The sequence below is a fragment of the Pan troglodytes genome, chromosome 13 (genome assembly GCF_028858775.2).
Source record: "Pan troglodytes isolate AG18354 chromosome 13, NHGRI_mPanTro3-v2.0_pri, whole genome shotgun sequence".
Classification (NCBI taxonomy): Eukaryota; Metazoa; Chordata; class Mammalia; order Primates; family Hominidae; genus Pan; species Pan troglodytes.
The window spans coordinates 134,902,289-134,922,405 of NC_072411.2; the positions used below are offsets into that span (position 1 = coordinate 134,902,289).

The window sequence follows — 20,117 nt, forward strand, 5'->3', positions numbered from 1 at the left end:
TGGAGTGCAGTGGTGTGATCCCAGCTCACTGCAGCCCTGACCTCCCAGGCTCAAGCAATCCTCCCGCCTCAGCCTCCCAAAGTGCTGGGATTACAGGTGTGAGCCACCTCGCCCAGCTATGTGCTCATAACAAATTAAACTTGTTTTGGATTAAACTCCTTACCCTCCTCCCATCCTCAAATGATCTATTATTCTCAACTTCTGTTTCTATCAGAGGTGTACTACGGCTAAAACTTTATTATCCCTGACAAAAGCATGCATCAATCTACGTTGTAATTTAATACCACTATTTAGTGAAACACTGGAAAGACAGAGTTACTAAAAGGAGAAAAGGAAAGCACCCTTCCTGAAGAGTAGATAATCAAGAATCGATTGGGTTTTATTGGTGTTTGTTGAGCATTTACTGTGTGTCAGGGCAATACCAGCTGCAGAGGTTGCTGGATGGAATAATGCAGCACTCACAATGGTTAAAAGCTGGGATTTTCTTCAGCTTTTTTTTTTTTTTTTTTTTTTTTTTTTGGAGACAGGGTCTCACTCTATCACCCAGGCTGGAGTGCAGTGGCACACAATCTCAGTTCACTGTAACCTCTGCTTCCCAGGCTCGAGTGATCCTCCCACCTCAGCCTCCCAAGTAGCTGGAACTACAGTTCTACATTATCATGCCCAGCTACTTTTTTTTGTATTTTTAGTAGAGATGGGGTTTCACCATGTTGGCCAGGCTGGTCTTGAACTCCTGAACTCAGGTGATCTGACTGCCTCAGCCTCCTAAAGTGCTGGTATTACAGGCGTGAGCCATCGTGCCTGGCCACTTGTATATATTTGTCTCAAGTTGCAGAACTGTGCACTAAAAGTGCTAAATTTTATTGTGTGCAAATTATATCTTAATTTAAAAAATATATGTATAGGCAATGTACAGGTGGCATGGCATCAGAGAGGTGGCATGACAAGTTGGTTAGGGACATGGGTTCTACAATTTGCCAGCCTGGGCTTGGAAATCCTGGTTGAGATTTGGATATGGTAAGCACTTCTCTCAAAAGCCTGGTTGGATTGCTCCATAGCGCTCTTACTAGGATCACATGAGACAGTGCAAGGCGGTCAGTACATAACAAGTATTAGTATTACTTTTTTCCTTAAAAATAACAGCTCAAGGGGTAAATTCTTTGGTCTAATGGAGGCACAGAGGCAGTAACACATGGACTGGCAGGAGTTGCAGGTTGGGGAGAAGTGGGTAAGTGTTGGGAACGGCATTGCAGCAGGATGGAACAGCATGTGCAAAGGCTAAAACATAATGTCATGTTTACGAATCTTTTAACATGGGCCTATCTGGAGCACTTAGTTCAGGGGGAAGATCAAGGAGAAGAGAACAACATGGATGATGGGTAGAGTTCTTTTTGATTGTTTGTTTTAGATACAGGGTCTTGCTCTTTTGCCCAGGCTGGAGTGCAGTGGCATGATCATAGCTCATTGTAGCTTTGTATTCCTGGGCTGGTGATCCTCAGCCTCCCAAGTAGCTAGGACTGCAGGTGCATGCCACCACGGCTGGCTAATTATTATGTATTTATTTTTTTTTAGAAATGGGATCTCTCTATGTTTTCCCAAGCTATGGGGGTAGAATTCTGCAGAATGGGACTGTGAAGGGCTCCTTTGAGTTTCTGTATTTCTAACAAGTCTCCACGTGATGTTGACGCTACTGTACCACTTTGAGCGGTAAGGGTATAAAAGTCAAGGGAAGAAAGTGTTTCAGAAGGCCGGGAGCGGTGGCTCATGTCTGTAATCCCAGCACTTTGGGAGGCCGAGGTGGGCGGATCACCTGAGGTCGGGAGTTCAAGACCAGCCTGATCAATATGGAGAAACCCCGTCTCTACTAAAAATACAAAATTAGCCGGGCGTGGTGGCATATGCCTGTAATCTCAGTTACTTGGGAGGGTGAGGCAGGAGAATCGCTTGAACCTGGGAGGCGGAGGTTGCGGTGAGCGGAGATCACGCCATTGCACTCCAGCCTGGGCAACAAGAGCGAAACTGTCTCAAAAATAAATAAATAAATAAATAAATAAAGTGTTTCAGAAAGTAGGAAGTGGCCAATCATATTGAAGACAGGGAAACACGAAGTCAAGATGAGGACTGAAAGACTCCAGTTATCAACCTGTAGGATGGGGTGTTCTTAGGGCAAGCAGTAGGCAGATAGGAAAGGACAGAAGCCACATCGGTGTGGTTGATGATTGCATGCCAGGTGTGGAAGTGGAGAAAGTGCATATAAACAATTCTTTGGTGCAGCTTGGCTTTGAAAGGGAACAGGGTCGCAGGAGGGAGAATTGGTGTTTTTGATTGTTTGTTTGTTTATTTGTTTTTTTCGAGACAGATTTTCACTCTTGTTGCCCAGGCTGGCATGCAGTGGCGCGATCTTGGCTCACCGCAATCTCAGCCTCCCGGGTTCAAGCGATTCTCCTGCCTCAGCCACCCAAGTAGCTGGGATTACAGGCATGCGCCACCACGCTCGGCTAATTTTGTATTTTTAGTAGAGACGGGGTTTCTCCATGTTGGTCAGGCTGGTCTCAAACTCCCAACCTCAGGTGATCCGCCGCCTCGGCCTCCCAGAGTGCTGGGATTACAGGCGCGAGCCACTGCCCGGCCGAGAATTGGAGGTTTTTGTTTTTGTTTTAGACGGAGTCTTGCTCTGTCGCCAGGCTGGAGTGCAGTGGCGCGATATCGGCTCACTGCAACGTCTGCCTCCCCAGTTCAAGCGATTCTCCTGCCTCAGCCTCCCGACTAGCTGCGACTGCAGGTGCGTGCCACCACGCCCGGCTAAATTTTTTTTTGTATTTTTAGTAGAGACGGGGTTTCACCGTGTTAGCCAGGATGGTCTGGTCTCGATCTCCTGACCTCGTGATCCGCCCACCTCCGCCTCCCAAAGTGCTGAGATTACAGGCGTGAGCCACTGCGCCCGGCATGAGAATTGGAGTTTTTAACATTCCATTTTAAGATGGGAGACACAAGTAATCTTTAAAGCTGACAGGAAGGATCCTGTAGGAAGGAAGAAGTTGGAGACACAGGCAAGAATGGGATGCCTAAGGATAGAGTTGCTAGATTTAGCAAACACAGGACGCCCAATTAAATTTGAATTTCAGAAAAACAACGGTTTTTCAGTGTGTGCCCCAAATATTGCTGGGTGTCTTGTATTTTATCTGTCAATTCCAAAATAGTTCATCTCTAGGTAAAAGGGTTATAGCCCCAGATGTCCTAGGAAGGAATCAGAGCTCTCAAGTCCTTTCCAGCTGTCCCAGTACAACACTCTGGAATGAATTCCCAGTTCTACCAGAACTGTTAACAAGTAGAGAAACTGCTTTGAATTTCACCTTTTGCGGCTTTCCCATTCGCTCTAGGATGGCAACTGCGAAGAAAAATGCCGGACTAAAAGCTGTGGAAAAGTTCTAATTTGGAAAACCAGCCCGCAAGTGATGCAGAGGCTTTTGAACTGCAAAAGAGCTCTGGGCGTACAGGACAGTGAGTCACAGGGTGCCTGGTCCCGGCCCAACCCTGGACACCAACACCACTCAACTCAAGGGCAGGTACCCGGCTGCTGCCAAGGGGTCAGCGGGAGCCTGCGCACTGCCACGGCCCCGCCCTCTTCCAACCTTTCATCCGGGTCTCGGGCAGGGGCGTGTCTGGGCAGAGGGGCGGGTGGTGGCGGAAAGGAAGGATGTCGTGGGAGACTGGAGAGTGGGGAGGGAAGCGGGAAGGGGCGGGGGCGGAGCAGGGGGCGTGGCGGAGCGGGAGCGCGGTCACGTGACGTGCGTGGCGACGTGTCGGCCATCTTGTGTTGTTGAGGCGGAGGACTGACTGGGGTTCTGAGACTCCCTGTCCCGGACCGCAGGTAACCAGCCATTCCGTGTCGCTCCCCTGCCCGGCTCTGCTCCGCGCCCCGGCCCCGCCGCCGCGTCCCGGGCCGCCTGTGTCTCCGGTCCGCGCTCGCGCCCCTGCCCCTCCTGCCCGAGCTGGCCCGGCCGCATGGACACCCACAGGCCGCTCCGGCCGGCTTGGGCCGTCAGGCGACGGGACAGGTCAGGTGCAGGGCCGGAGGGAGCCTCCTCCTGGGCGAGGGGCGCTGAGGGCCCTGGCGCGTCACGGCCGCGAGGAGCCGAGGAGCCCCTAGGCCAGGGCCTCTTGGCGTTGCGAGGGAAGCCGAACAAGGCAGGAGGGTTGTGGGGTGGGCAGTGTCAGGCCGGCTTGCTCGGAGCTGGAGGGCTCGCCTTCCTCTGCTTGCTTCTCCGGGCCAGACACCCGCCCAGTCTCGGGGTGGCCCGGTAACAGCTGCTGCGGCCAGACAGCTGCTCCTGCCGGCTCTCCTGTCCACACCTGGTCCCTGGGAGGCGCGCTCCTGCCTTCCCCACAGAGCATCTGGACGGAGGAGACTCCTTCCGTGGCGAGAGTACTGGGTCTGGACCAGGCCTGAGGCGAGGTGCAGCCACCATGATCGGAACCTTGGGACCGAGGCTGGGAAAGTAGAGCCCATGGCAGCCTTGGGGACCCAAATGTTCACATCAGGTTGAAATGGGCATTATCCTTAAGTGTCAGCAGTTTCCAAAAGCACTCTGAATACTTGTTTTGCGACTGAAACATAAATCAAGCGAACAGGGAATGGGGGCATGAAAGAAGCAGAGCGTATGACCGTGTTTGGGAAGCAATAACGTTGCTTTGCAGTTAATTATTTAGTACTGTGTTTTTTATTTTGTTGTTTTCGTTTTCCTGCAAGTCAAAGCACTTAAACACACGTAGTCTCTCTGTAAGAAAGGTAAGTATTCCAGTTTAACTTGCAAGAAATTGAGTATGGGGCTAGAAGCTGTGAACAGCTTCCTTTCTAGAGCTACATACATTGAATTAAGGCAGTTTTGATTCCCAATGTTGTGCCTGGGGAAGGTATTCTTTCCTTATATAGTATTTCCTTTTTAGAATCAAATGACTTCCTAGATTAGAAAAAAAAATTTTGTCATTCTTTCTGTACATTAATTTTGATCCTTCTAATATTTGTAGCTTTGGCCTTATTTTGTCCATTTTGCCTAGAACACAAATACTTTCTCTTATTCATTGATGGTTTTACGTGTCTTACTAGTGGGTGTAGCAGTTTCTGATGTGCTCAAACTGGAATATGTACTTTGCTTTTACATCAGATGTTGACATCAGAAGAGGACACTAGAAAAGTATTTAAAAGTGGCACGTAACTGGAAAAATGTCACATGATGTTTCTTTCGAAATTTAACATCAAGGAATACACTGGTGATGGTAGTGCTTCACCAGAAAGGAGAGGGCTTCATGACTTTGTGGTACCTGACAGCATTTGAGACTCTTGAGGCTGGGGAGGGAGAAGGAACCATGTGCTTCCATTCATTTGTTTATTCATTCATACATTCATTTATTTGACAGATACCCTGTTGAGCACTTACTACACTGTTAAGTACTGGGAGCAAAACAGACCAAACAATTCCTGTCTGTATGGAATTCATTTCTAGACAGATAAATAGGTAAAATACTTGATGTCGTGGTAAGCGATGTGAAAGAAAAAAATGAGTCAGGGAGATAGAATAATAGGGGTTTGGGGAGGGGTTAATTTTAAGTGCCCTGAGAAGGCCTCATGGAGAAGCTAACACTGGAGGAAAAACCCAACAGAGGTGAAGGTGCTGTTTCTTTAGCTATACTGGGGTAAAAGTGCTCTAGGCTAGGGAGCAGCAAGAGCAAAGACCCAGAGACAAAAGCTTAGGAGCGATTCAGGAGTAGACCGGGAAAAGCATGGAGGCTAGCCTAGGCTGAGAGGCTAGGGTGAGTGGGAGACTGGTGGGAGATGTGTGTACTTACTGTTTGGTACTAAGATGAGATGGATTATTTGCTATCCTGAATTCTTTTTTCTTATCTCTTGTGATTCTTGGAAAGGGAAATCAGATTCTGGAAATTTGGGCCAGCAGCCAGCCTCCCCAACCCCCTTAACTCCCCTCCCCATCCGCTAATTTGGAAAAATTTAGGATGCTCAATATTTCAGGAAATTATAATGAATTATCTTTCTCAAAAGTAAACGTTTTAAAATGAGATTGATGATAAACTGCTTGAAAGTACTTTTCAAAAGCAATTGCTTTACAAGAAGGAGGCTCTTTGGAGATTTCAGGATATTTGAAAATGTAGGGAAATTAGAAATTTTCCTTTCACATTTAGACACATGATTAAGGAACATACCAGGAGGAAAGGTGGAAACAATGTATTAACTCAAATTATCCTTAATCTGGTTGGTAAAGAATTTTTCTTAATACTGTGCTGTCCAGCCCGGAGACTCTTCCTCTAATTCATGTGTGTATCCTTTACATTTTACACGTGTAGAACTTTTTGTGCTGAGTTTTTTATTCCTCCACTTTTACCTTTCAGACTAGTTCTCTAGTCTGATACTTAATAGACATATTTTTTTGCAAAAAACATTTTCTGATTTCCTTCCAGTTTATCTCCATATTCTTTTTACTGAGCTTTCATAAATGTCCTCTTTCATTTTAGTTCAGCTGAGGAATTTTAATATTTTGGTTTTGAAATGCTTTTGCTGGTGAGATGCATATGTGAAAAACACTTTGGAGTAGGTTTGCCTCAAAATCATGAGAAGATGGAAATTACAAGGTCAGTGTGTGAATGCAACTCCTTGGCTAAAAGGGAGGCATAGTGATGGTAGTGATGAGGTAGTGTTTTAACTAATTGCCTTTCTTCCTCTTGTTTTTCTATTGTGTTTTTGAAATGACATTTCCAAATTATGTCTTTGATGTCATATCAGCTCATTTGTTTTCATGACTCTGCATTTTAATACTCCATATTGTCTCTTCTGTTTTTGTTGACCTTCACATTGGAAGATGACACTGTTGATAGTGATTGCTATCTGGGAGAACCTTTTTGGGTAAAAAGATTACTACTGTCGCTTTTATGATTGCCCTTCTGTAGGATCTTTGACTTGTGCCATTTTCAAATTCTGACTTTGTTTGCAGTTCTCCATTAGCCCCTGCTGATTAAATTTCCCATACTTTCTGTTTTATTCTATTTCTTATAGATTATAGTGGGACCAGTCTCATTAGGTTGAATCTACAGCCTATGTTGGTGTTAACCCAGGTCTCTTAGAGGCAAGTTAAATGTCCATTTTCCTTCAGTTTAAATTACCATGGCATATTGTTTGGTCATTGTTGTAAAAGTCTGAACTCAAGCTTTTTTTCACTGCTTGATTCCCACTAGGGTTTTGTGGTGGTAAAGTCCTATGGTTTTTGCATGGGAGAGTATTTAAGAATAAAAGGAAAAATATATAAAATGAAAAAGAAATAGAAGTTTAAAATAAGATAAAAAAGTCCTAGAGTTTCCATTCATTTTTAATACTTTGAAAAATTACATCTCTTTAAAACTAGAGATTTTTATTTCATGTATAAACTTGCTTATAGTTAGCATTGCAGTGTTTCTTGACCAAATATTGTTTTTACATTTTATTCATGCTCTCAGATGAATGAGAAATATACTAAATTAATTATGTAGGAATGTAAAGTGATACCTTTATTGAATTGCCTATAGTTTTGTGTGAGGTTGAAAGCAGAGAGAGGTTTGAAAAACAAAGAATGTTCTCTTAATTGACCAAACTTCATTTTATAAAAGTATTTCAAAGTATTACATACTTCCATACTTTAAGTAAATAAGGAACACAATTTTATATTTTCTTGTTAACTATGGGGTTTCATTAAGCTTAATTATTATTATTATTTGAGATGGAATCTCACTGTGTTGCTCAGGCTACAGTGCAGCGGCCTGATCTTGGCTCACTACAGCCTGTGATAGATCAAGACCCTGTCTCCTGGGGGTTTGGGGTTGCAGTGAGCCGTGATTGCACCGCTGCGCTCCAGCCTAGGTGATAGAGCAAGACTTTCTCCAAAAAAGACAGGGTCTTGCTCTGTCACCTAGGCTGGAGGGCAGCGGTGCAATCACCGCTGACTGTAACCTCAATCTCCCAGGCTCAAGCCATCCTCCCACCTCAGCCTCCTAAGTAACTGGGATTATAGGTCCATGCCACCACATCTGGCCAATATTTTTTGTAGAGATGGGGTCTCACTATGTTGCCTAGGCTGGTCTTAAACCTCTGGTCTCAAGTGATACTCCCGCTTCAGCTTCCCAAAGTGTTGAGATTATAGGCATGAGCCACTGTGCCCCACCAAGAATGCAATTTGAGAAAGTCACATCCACTTCTGATTTAATTTTGCAAAAAAAGTAGCCATGTTATAATGTCCAAAGGTCATCCAACTTTACCCACTGAACTGTGTAATTTTTTAAGGGCAGGAGGAAAGGGAAGAAGAAATGGATAATAAACTCTTCTTTGGCTGGGTACAGTAGTTTACACCTATAATCCCAGCACTTTGGGAGGCTGAGGTAGGAGGATCACTTGAGCCATGAGACCATCCAGGGCAACAGAGGGAGACCCCCATCTCTAAAAAAGATTTTTAAAAAATTAGCTGAGTATGGTGGTGCACGCCTGTAGTCACAGCTACTCAGGAGGCTGAGCCCAGGAGGTCAAGGCTACAGTGAGCTCTGATTGTACCACTACACTCCAGCTGAGGGAACAAAGCAAGACCCCATTTTGAAAATAACTGGCTGGGTGCAGTGGGCCATGCCTGTAATCCCAGCACTCTGGGAGGCCGAGGTGGGCGGATCACTTGAAGTCAGGAATTTGAGACCAGCTTGGCCAACATGGCAAAACCCTGTGTCTACTAAAAATACAAAAATTAGCTGGGCATGGTGGTGCACACTTGTAATCCTAGCTTCTCGGGAGGCTGAGGCAGGAGACTTGCTTGAACCTGGGAGGCGGAGGTTGCCTTGAGCCCAGATCGTGCCACTGCACTCCAGCCTGGGCAACAGAACGAGACTCTGTCTCCAAAAAAAGAAAAAAAAAAGAAAAAAAACTATCTGTCTCTATCTAGTTGCTTTCCTGTAGTTAATGAAATTGTCAACTTTAATTGTTAATTATTGTTCTTTGACTTGTTGGTAGCAGTAAAGCATCATTTGATTTTAGCCAAGGAACTATTTGAAGATACTATACTTCAATTCACTCTTGTCACTTGGAATATCACAAACTTGTGGATTTTTAAGATATTGCCCCAACAGAGCATTAAAGGCAGGTTGTGATTTTGCACACTTGGAGCTTTGCTCCCTGGACATTTTGGCAATGATCATATTTCTGAGGGCTCAGTGATTATTTGCATAGGATGCATATTGCTGTGATGCGGCTTTTGTTTTTCTGTTAGATATATATTTTTTGAGATAAGGTCTCACTCTGTCACCCAGGCTGGAGTGCAGTGGTACAGTTGCAGCTCACTGCAGCTTTGACCTCCCTGGGCTCAGGTGATCCTCCTACCTCAGCTTCCCGAGTAGCTGGGACTACAGGCATGTGCCACCATGCCTGGCTAATTTTTGTAGAGGTGGGGTTTTGCCATGTTGCCCAGGCTGGTCTTGAATTCCTGGGCTCAATCGATCACCTGCCTTGGCCTTCCAAAGTGTTAGGATTACAGGCATGACCCACTGTGCCTGGCAGTAGGTTTTAAAAGTTAATACCAAGTCCCTATAATGGGGTTTTGAATGAAAACCCCAAATAATGACTTCCGTGAAACCCCATGGTGGTCTTCATTTGACAGCTTCATAAGAATCACTTAGGACTTTTGTTAAAAAATATAGTTTTCAGTCCCACTGTAGAACTACTGAGACTTTCTAGATGTTAGGGAACCTAGTTTATAAATACACCAGGTGATCTACTCTTTTAACAAGGTTTGGAAGCCATTTTCTGCAAAGTATATTTATGATGAAAGATTGTACTTTTAAAGTTTCCTAAGAGGTTGCTGGGTGATTTATATTAATATTTTTATTATTTACAGCGTTAAAAGGATCTGAACAAAGTCTGCTCAAATCTCCTGCTGTGAACCAGCAGAATTTTTGAACAGGTAAGTGTGGAAGGGAAGCACAAAGCCTGAGGGCTTTTGCAAATAGGTAATTTCTGCTTTTAGGTTTTAGTTATTTTTGCCCTATTATTTTCTCCTGAGGTTTTGGGTAGTGAGAAGAAACTTCTTCCCTGGTGCCTGTCAGATCCTTATGAACAGTAAGAGTAATATACCCTTTCTGCATTGACCCTGGTGTGAATTTGTGTCTTAAACTGTCATAATAATTTTTTGTTGGCAAGAAACAAGGAGGAATGCTTTGGAGGCAGGAGTACTGTAAAGAACCAAAGAGCAGTTGACTTCATGAGGGACATGAACCAGAAACTGGGAAGCTTTCAGGAGCCATAGTACTTGTAGATAGCACTTTTTTACCAGCTGGCCAGTGTCCTCTCTTGTCTCTTTTTGTCCTGCTTTAATTGTATTTGTGCTGTCTGACCTTTTCTGCTTTAACGAACACAAACTCATGGTAGCAAATGGCCACTTAATTCTTGGAGCCACATATGAACTTAGGCTCTAGTGCCAGTAGCCAATTGATGCTAGCACAGTGTTCACATTTCAGATTCTTGGGAGGGGGAAATTTGGCTGGTTGAACTTGGTTCAGTTCTTTGTCATTGATCACATTAGTTATGGACATAGGGTTGGAGTCTAGAAGTGCAAGCACAGTTAGCTGAAAGGTCCCACTCCTAATGGTAGGGGCAGGTCTCAGAGAAGGTAGAATGGTGACTGTTCTAGGTGGACTCCCAGAGAAGCTTCTTTTTCCTTTTCTAGCATTCTAGGAAAATGTCCTGTGTATAGCTCTGCAGTTTTGATTTATCCATTCTAAAGAGTTAACATACATGCCTATCTATCTTTTGGTGAACGAGGCCAGTAGGTCTCACCAAGCATTCTTGTTGAAATTTATTAGTGCTGTTTTTTGTTTGTTTGTTTGTTTTTTAGACAGAGTGTTGCTCTGTCGCCTGGGCTGGAGTGCAGTGGCATGATGTCAGCTCACTGCAGCTTCTGCCTCCCAGGTTCAAGTGATTCTCGTGCCTCAGCCTCCTGAGTAGCTGAGATTACAGGTATTCGCCACCACACCCAGCTAATTTTTAGTAGAAATGGGGTTTTGCCATGTTGGCCAGGCTGGTGTTGAACTTCTGGGCCCAAGTGATCCACCCGCCTTTGCCTCCCAAAGTGCTGGGATTACAGGTGTGAGCCACCACACATGGACTTCTTAGTGCAGTTTTTAAACGAAAATTCTTGGTTTTGGAGGTTCAGAGGAGTGGCTGGGTAAAGGTTTAGCAAGCAGACATAAGCAAAGGAGAAGTTTCATGTGGAAAATTTCATTGGTTATTTCCATTGATTGTTTTTTATAAATTTTAACTTCTGGATATTTTTTATAGTATTAAGCTACACTTGAGTATTAGGAAGCCATATAGAATTCGCAAGGTCCAACTTCATAGACTCTATTCACATTATTAGAGTAGTAGTGGGGACCGTTACTTTTGGGAAAGGATCAGTGAGACAGTATAAACTTTTGAAATAATACATTTTTGTATTCCAGAATTATTAGATAATACTAAAGCAAACTTTTTTAATGGAACATTTTGAAGTCCTGTGTATTTATTTTTATTTTTTTATTTTTGTTGAGACAGAGTTTCACTCTTGCTGCCGAGGCTGGAGCACAATGGCGTGATCTCAGCTCACCGCACCCTCCGCCTCCTGGGCTCAAGCAGTTCTGCCTCAGCCTCCCGAGTAGCTGGGATTACAGGCATGCGCCACCACACCCCGCTAATTTTGTATTTTTAGTAGAGACAGGGTTTCTCCATGTTGGTCAGGCAGGTCTCAAATTCCCGACCTCAGGTTATCCGCCCGCCTCGGCCTCCCAAAGTACTGGGATTACAGGCGTGAGCCACCGTGTGTGGCCTTTATTTTTATTTTTTGAGATGGAGTTTCACTCTTGTTGCCCAGGCTGGAGTGCAATAGCACGATCTTGGCTCACTGCAACCTCTGTTTCCTGGGTTCAAGCGATTCTCCTGCCTCAGACTCCCGAGTAGCTGGGATTGCAGGTGTGTGCTACCACACCTGGCTAATTTTTTGTATTTTTAGTAGAGACAGGGTTTCACCATGTTGGCCAGGCTGGTCTGGAACTCCCGACCTCAGGTGATCCACTTACCTCGGCTTCCCAAAGTGCTGGGATTACAGGCATGTGCCACCACACCCAGCCCGTTTATTATTGTTTATAGCTCATATATACTTGGTGACATCTAATTGCTTAACTAATATTTCATTACTTACATTTTGCTATCTTAGTATGTCTAGATTTTTGATGCAAAGGCTAGGAATTAATAAAAGTGATTTATTAATGAGTGATATGTCTAATGACAGCCCACAGATGTGACTTATGTTACTTTTTTTCAGCCAGGGTTGTTTTTAGCAGATTGTAGCTGAATTCATTTTTAAGGTAGAAGAGTTCTTTCTCATATTGTACATTTTCTTAAATCTGGGTGTTGACATAAGACATATGCAGAGCTTTGTGAGGTTTAAAAGGATTTCTGCATAATTTGTGTAAAATTGTCACGGGCTGAGCACAGCGTGGCTTACATCCGTAATCCCAGCATGTTGGGAGGTTGAGTCTGGAGGATCACTTGAGCCCAGGAGTTCAAAACTAGTCTGGGAAACATAGGGAGATCATGTCTCTATGAAAATAAAAAAGTTTGGCTGGGCGTGGTGGCTCATGCCTGTAATCCCATCCCTTTGGGAGGCTGAGGCAGGCGGATCACTTGAAATCAGGAGTTTGAGACCAGCCTGACCAACACGGCGAAACCCTGTCTCTACTAAAAATACAAAAATTAGCCGGGTGTGGTGGCACGTGCCTGTAGTCTCAGCTACTTGGGAGGCTGAGACAGAACATAATCTCTTGAACATGAGAGGTGGAGGCTGCAGTGAGCCGAGATTGAGCCACTGCACTCCAGCCTGAGTGACAGAGCAAGACTCTGTCTCAAAAAATAAATAAATAAATAAATAAAAATAAATAATTAGCTCGGTGTGGTAATGCATGCCTTGGTCCCAGTTACTTGGGAGGCTCCCTTAGGCCTGGGAGTTTGAGGCTGTACTGAGCCGTGATTGCACCACTGCATCCCTACCTGGGTAACAGAGCAAGACCTTGTCTCAAAAAAAAAAAAAAAAAAATTTTTTTTTTCACAGGATCTAGGGAATCCCTCTGTGGGAAAAATGGCTTATGGTAAAATTCTCAAATGATGTGGCAATGTTGATGGCATTGTAATTTTTCCTAAAATATTTTGGTTTTGCTAATTTTATTCTTTTCACTAAAAGGAGGAAGAAAGGAGAAGGAGAAATGTTTATATTGTTCAGAAACAGTAGGAAGAATGATAGTAATAGCAATACGTTTTCTTCCTGTAGTGATATTGTGGCTAGTATCTTCTTCGGGAACAAAGCGCCTTTTATTCAAGTTCTCCTGGGCCAGGAGGAAGTCTTGGGAGCTCTGGTCTCTTCATTATTGGTCCTTTGGTTATACAGACTGACAAGGAATTGGCAGTAGTTTGTGAGGTTTAAAATTCCTCCTGTACAACAAGAATTTGGTTGTACAGACTGACAAGGAATTGTCTTGGTACTTTCTACTTGATAAATCATGGCTTAGGTCTTAAAGAGTAGCCATATCCACGGGCTCTCATGATCAGTTTCTTGGGAACTGATGTGTGATGCTGCCCAAACCATGACCAGATGTCTTCAGTGTAACTGGATTAGCAGCCATCCTGCAAGATCAGTGAATCAGAGAGCCTTACTTTAGATCTGGAATCTGACCCTCTTCTTAGCTTTTTGTGTTACTTCTACCATTGGGAATTTTTTTTTTTTTTTGAGACAGAGTTTCGCTCTTTCATCCAGGCTGGAGTGAAGTGGCGCCATCTTGGCTCACCGCAACCTCCACCCACTGGGTTCAAGCGATTTTCCTGCCTCAGCCTCCCTAGTAGCTGGGATTACAGGTGCGTGCCACCATGCCTGGCTAATTTTTGTATTTTTAGTAGAGACTGGGTTTCACCATGTTGGCCAGGCTGGTCCCGAACTCTTGACCTCAGGTGATCCACCTGTCTTGGCCTCCCAAAGTGCTAGGATTATAGGTGTGAGCCACCATTCCCAGCCTTTTTGTATTTTTTTTTTTAATTAAAAAAAATATTTTTTTTGAGACAAGGTCTTGCTCTGTCCCTCAGGCTGCAGTGCAGTGGTGTAGTCACAGCTCACTGCAGCCTCGACCTTCTCGGGCTCAGGTGATCCTCCCACCTCAGCCTCCTGAGTATAGGAGTACAGGCATACACCACTGCACATGGCTAATTTTTCTATTTTTGTAGAGACTGGTTTTTGCCATGTTGCCCAGGCTGGTCTTGAACTCCTGGACTCAAGCTATCCTCCCGCCTTGGTCTCCCAAAGTGCTAGGATTACAGGCGTGAGCCTCCATGTCCAGTATTTGCACCTTTATTAATGAAGTTTCCCATAATGTATTATAAGAACATACACTCTTCCTTAATTGAGGGCAGACTATGTTGTTTAATTGTGTGGTGCAAGGGGGTGGGAGTTTGGGGACAGTGAACAGAATGGGAGATTGAGAAAGGGAAAGAAAAGTGACATTGTACAAAATGAATTCCTCTGAAAATTGCAAGGAACTGGAAAAAAAAAGCAATATTGAGTACCATATCAATATGTAGTGAAAAGCTTGAGGGCTTTTGAACAGTGAGGTGTGGGTTTGATCTTTTGTCACTTGGCCAGGTACAGTGGCTAACATCTGTAATTCCAGCACTTGCAAGGCTGAGGCAGGTGAATTGCTTGAGTCCAGGAGTTGGAGACCAGCCTGGGCAACATGGCAAAACCTCATTTCTTTAAAAAAAAAAAAAAGTAGCTGGGCATGGTGGCATGGGCCTGTAGTCCTAACTACAGCCTCACTGCAGCCTCTGCCTCCCAGGCTCAAGTGATCCTCCCATTGCACTCCAGCCTGGGTGACAGAATGAGACTCTGTCTCAAAAAAAAAAAGAAATTTTTTTTCTGGCCAGGTGTGGTGGCTCACACCTGTAATCCCAGCACTTTGGGAAGCCGAGGTGGGTGGATCACCTGAGGTCAAGAGTCGGGACCAGCCTGGGCAACATGGGGAATCCCCATCTCTACCAAAAATACCAAAATTAGCTGGATGTTGGTGGTGGGCACCTGTAATCCCAGCTACGTGGGAGGCTGTGGCATCAGAATCTCTTGAACCTGGGAGGTGGAGGTTGCAGTGAGCTGAGGTTGCACCACTGCACTCCAGTCTGGGTGACAGAGTGAGACTCCATTCCAAAAAAAGAAAAAAAAGTTACTTGTTACATGTAACTTTAGACAGGTTAACCTTTTGGAGCCTAACTATCCTTATCTGTAAAGTATGTCCTGTGGTTATTGTATCAATGAAAAATCTAAATATAATACCTGGCATGCATTAAGTAGGCTCTCAGTGAATGGTGGCTTTTATGATTGCTATTACTATGTAAGTAGGTAAATTTTGATTGCAAAATTTCATCTTTTAAATTGGGTTTTCTTTTTAGATACAAGGTCTTGCTCTGTCATGCAGGCAGCTTGCTGCAGCCTAGAACTCCTGAGCTAAAGTGATTCTCGGGCTTCAGCCTCCAAAGTAACTGGGGCTATACGCGCGGACCATCACACCAAGCCAATTTTTATTGCATTTTACTTTTTAAAATTTTTTCATAGAGGCCGGGCGCGGTGGCTCTTGCCTGTAATCCCCACACTTTAGGAGGCTGAGGCAGGCGGATCACGAGGTCAAGAGTTCAAGACCAGCCTGGCCAACATGGTGAAACCCCGTCTCTACTAAAAATATAAAAATTAGCCGGGTGTGGTGGTGCGGGCCTATAATCCCAGCTACTTGGGAGGCTGAGGCAGGAGAATCCCTTGAACCCGGGAGGCAGAGGTTTCAGTGAGCCGAGATTGCACCACTGCACTCCAGCCTGGGCAACAGAGCAAGACTCTGTCTTGGAGGAAAAAAAATTGTAGAGGTGAAGCCTTAAGCCTGGTCTTGAACTCCTGGGCTCAAGTGATCCTCCCGCCTTGGCTTCTCAAAGTGCTGGGATTAGAGATCTGAGCCACTGTGCCTGGGCTCCAGCTGATTTTTAAAAAGTTATATATTTATTTATTTATTTATTTATTTGAGATGGAGTCTTGCTTTGTCGCCCAGGCTGGAGTGCAGTGGCGTGATCTCAGCTCTGCCTCCCGGGTTCATGCCATTCTTCTGCCTCAGCCTCCAGAGTAGCTGGGACTACAGGCACCCGCCACCATGCCCAGCTAATTTTTTGTATTTTTAGTAGAGATGGGGTTTTACCATGTTAGCCAGGATGGTCTCAATCTCCTGACCTTGTGATCCGTCTGTCTCGGCCTCCCAAAGTGCTGGGATTACAGGTGTGAGCCACCGCGCCTGGCCTAAAAAGTTATTTTAAGAGGGGATCTCTCTATGTTACCTAGGCTGGTTTAGAACTCCTAGCCTCAAGCAATCCTCCCACCTTGGCCTCCCAAAATGCTTGAGATTACAGGTATCAGCTACCATACCAGCCATCTTTGTGCGTTTTGAATAGACATGTCAGTGAGTTCTGTCTGTGGGTCTTTTGTCTTTAAAAAAATTTAAACCCAGCAAATGTTTAATGATTGCCTTGTGCCAGGTGCTGGACTAGCCCTGGTGGTTGAGCAAAACACATATTGTTCTGTCTTCATAGGCTTTACAGCCCAGTGAGAGAGGCAGTCAAACAATCATTTAAGTAAAATCCAAAATGTGAAAAGTCTTTCTGTCCTTGGAAAATGTACAGTTTGAAAACACTAGATACTTTTTGAATAAGTGTCACATTTTGGATCTTGGTGTTCTTTTTTTTTTTTTTTTTTTTTTTTCCTGGAGACGGAATTTCGCTCTTGTTTCCCTGGCTGGAGTGCAGTGGTGCGATTCTCGGCTCACTGCAACCTCCGTCTCCTGGGTTCAAGCGATTCTCCTGCCTCAGCCTCCCAGGTAGGTGGGATTACAGGCACCCATTACCATGTCCGGCTAACTTTTTGTATTTTTAGTAGAGACAGGGTTTCACTATGTTGGCCAGGCTGGTCTCGAACTCCTGACCTCAGGTGATCCACCCACCTCAGCCTCCCAAAGTGTTGGGATTACAGGTGTGAACCACTGCGCTTGGCCAGATCTTGGTGTTCTTATTGTCAGTGATATTGTATGCCCTTTGATATGCTCTCTAGGGTATGTATGTATGTTTTAAGTTTATTTATGTGTTTTTTATTTGTTAATTTTTTTTTTTTTTAAAGACAGTGTCTTGGTCAGTCACCCAGACTCAAGTGTGGTGGTGTAGTCTTGGCTCCCTGAAACCTCTGCCTATCCTCCCACCTGTACCTCCTGAGTAGCTGGGACTCCAGGCGTGCCACCATGCCTGGCTAATCTTTTTTTTTTTTTTTTTTGTATTTTTTTATAGAGGTAGGGTTTCACCATGTTGCCCAGGCTTTGTCATTTTTTCTTCTTTCTCTGAGGTAGATGTTAATCAACTGTTTGATCTTAGGATCTCTTTACCCTCTTAAAAGTTATTGAGGGCCCCAAAGAGCTTTTGGTTTTTTAGTTATATCTATCATATCAAGAAATCTAAAAAGTATTAGTTCATTTAAAAATAACAAACTCATTACATGCTAACATAAATATATTTTTAATATGACATACCTATTTTCTAAAACATTTCTAAAAATTTGTTGATAAAATTGGCATTGTTTTACCTTTTTACAGATTTCTTTTATGTCTTGCTTTATAGAAGGCAACTGGGTTATATTTACTTCTGCATTCAGTCTGTTGCTATTTATTACTTTGGTTGAAGTATATGAAGGAAAATTATCCTCACAATGATGTGTATATATATATATATATATATATAGTTGTAATAGAATTTCAATAGCTTTTACAGATAATTGCAGATATTCTTTGATATTACACTAAAATTCAACCAGCAGTGTTTTTTTTCTTTTTTTGTATTTTTAATTTTTATCGCTTTACTTTAACACTGCATCACCAAGTAGTTTTTTTTTTTAAAGGTTAGTTTCAATATGAAATCCGAGTTATATCAATAGTTTGTCTTCTGTAAATATAAACTCCATTTGTCTATCTTCCATGTTGAATGGATATCTTACATTATACAGTATCAAAAAATCACTTTCATTGAAATCAGCACTTATCAGAAAAGCCTTTAAATATTGGAAAACTTTCTAACTCATGGTGACGAATAGAAACTTTCCAAAATTCCAATTTTTGCTTGAAAGGTCAAATTTTATAATTGGCAACAGGTACTCTGAATTGTTTTTGTTGAAGTCTCATTCATTTTGAAAAAAAAAGTCTGCTACATATCCTAGTCTGGACACCCATATTGTGTGCAGCTATTCTTTCAAGTCAAAATTATGTTCCATGAAAAAAAGCAGCTAGTTGAGCTTGTAACCCAAAACAATTGCATTAAATATCCTTCTACATGACTTTGTATGCAGTAGAAATGCATATTTCCCATTTCATCATGTAGAATATTAAAAAGATGTGTTCCTAGGGATCAAGATTAATACAATTAATAGTTTTTATTCCCTCGTCATGGGCATTCGTAATAAAAGTGGCTTTTCCCCCCTCTCTCTTATGAGTACATGCCACATGGCAGTGAAGAATATAGTGACTGCTGGTACAGTTTGTTGCAGTTAACTTGAGTCATGCTATAGTGCCAGCAGTTTTCCCCATCACTGCACAGTCTGTGCAAGTGTCAACACATTGAAAAATGCAAATAATATTTTAGTTTTTGCAATAGAAGATTCTCAAACTAGCAAATGAGATCACGATAGTAGTTTATAATAGTATTATTAAAAAAACACATCATGGATGCCCTGAAAGAGTTTGGAGGTCCATAGATTGTACTTTGTAAACTGCTGCTTTGAGGAGTGGAACACGTTTCAATGTTACATTTATATATGTTACATTGATTTTTTAAAAAACGATTTAAAAACATAAGTGTTTGAACTTGGAATAAACATATCACTGAAGGTTTTTAGATATTACTGAGTTTTTAGTGCTAAGTAGATAAGAGTTTGTTTATGTTAGGATGAGTTATAATTTTCTGCTATGAAGAAAATGGTTCTATGAACCTCCACCATCCAGTACTATAACTACTAGCCAGTTGTGTCTGTTGAGCGCTTGAGATGCTACTAGCTGGTGTGACTGAGGAACTGCATTTTTAAAAAGTGTAGAAAAAAACTTCTTCTTTTTTTTTTTTTTTGAAGTGGAGTCTTGTTCTGTTTCACAGGCTGGAGTGCAGTGGCATGATCTCTGCTCACTGTAACCACCGCCTCTTGGGTTCAAGCTATTCTCCAGCCTCAGCCTCCCGAATAGCTGGGATTACGAGCACCCGCCATCATGTGCAACTGATTTTTTGTATTTTTTGGCAGAGACAGGGTTTCACCATGTTGGCCAAGCTGGTCTTGAACTCCTGACCTCAAGTGATCGGCTGACTTTGGCCTCCCAAAGTGCTGGGATTACAGGCATGAGCCACTGGGCCCGGCCTTAACTTCTAAATTTTAACTTTTTTTCTTTAATAATAGGCTTTAGTTTTTAGAACAATTGTAGATTTACAGAAAATTGAGAAGATAGTGCGGAATTCCAGTTATTAACATCTTACATTACTATGGTACATTGTTATAATTAATAAACCAATGTTGATACATTGTCATTAATTAAAGTCCCTCATTTATTTACATTTCCTTAATTGTACCTAGTGTCTTTTTCTGTTTCAGAATTCCATCCAGGATACCATGTTATACCTAGTCATGCATCCTTAGGCTTCTTTAGCTATGACAGTTTCTCTTGTCTTTCCTTGTTTTTGATGACCTTGACAAGTTTGAGGAGTACTAGTTATTTTGTAGAATGACTCTCTTTTAGAATTTGATGTTTTTCATGATTAGACTGGGGTTATGGATTTTTTAGAGGAAGATGACAAAGTGTCATTTTCATCATATTAAGAGTATATATGTCAGCATGATTTATCATCCTTGATGTTGACCTTCATACTTTGCTAGGTTTGTCCACTGTGAAGTTAGTTATTCCCCCTGGTGCCCTTGAGGAACTGA

At 43.1% G+C, this 20,117-nt stretch overlaps 1 protein-coding gene across 46 annotated transcripts in view; it reads left to right on the forward strand.

Annotated features, from left to right (window-relative positions):
• Nucleotides 1-3,741: 3,741 nt before the first annotated feature.
• The window catches only part of GIGYF2 (GRB10 interacting GYF protein 2), a 160,645-nt gene continuing 144,269 nt past the window's right edge, over nt 3,742-20,117 (forward strand). For 13 of the 46 annotated variants that reach the window (XM_063790870.1, XM_063790874.1, XM_063790864.1 and 10 more), the window contains exons 1-3: nt 3,753-3,871; nt 7,067-7,136; nt 9,915-9,980. The gene's annotated coding sequence lies outside the window, so the exon portion shown is untranslated. The other 33 variants (XM_063790863.1, XM_063790873.1, XM_016950716.4 and 30 more) reach the window with 14 other exon arrangements.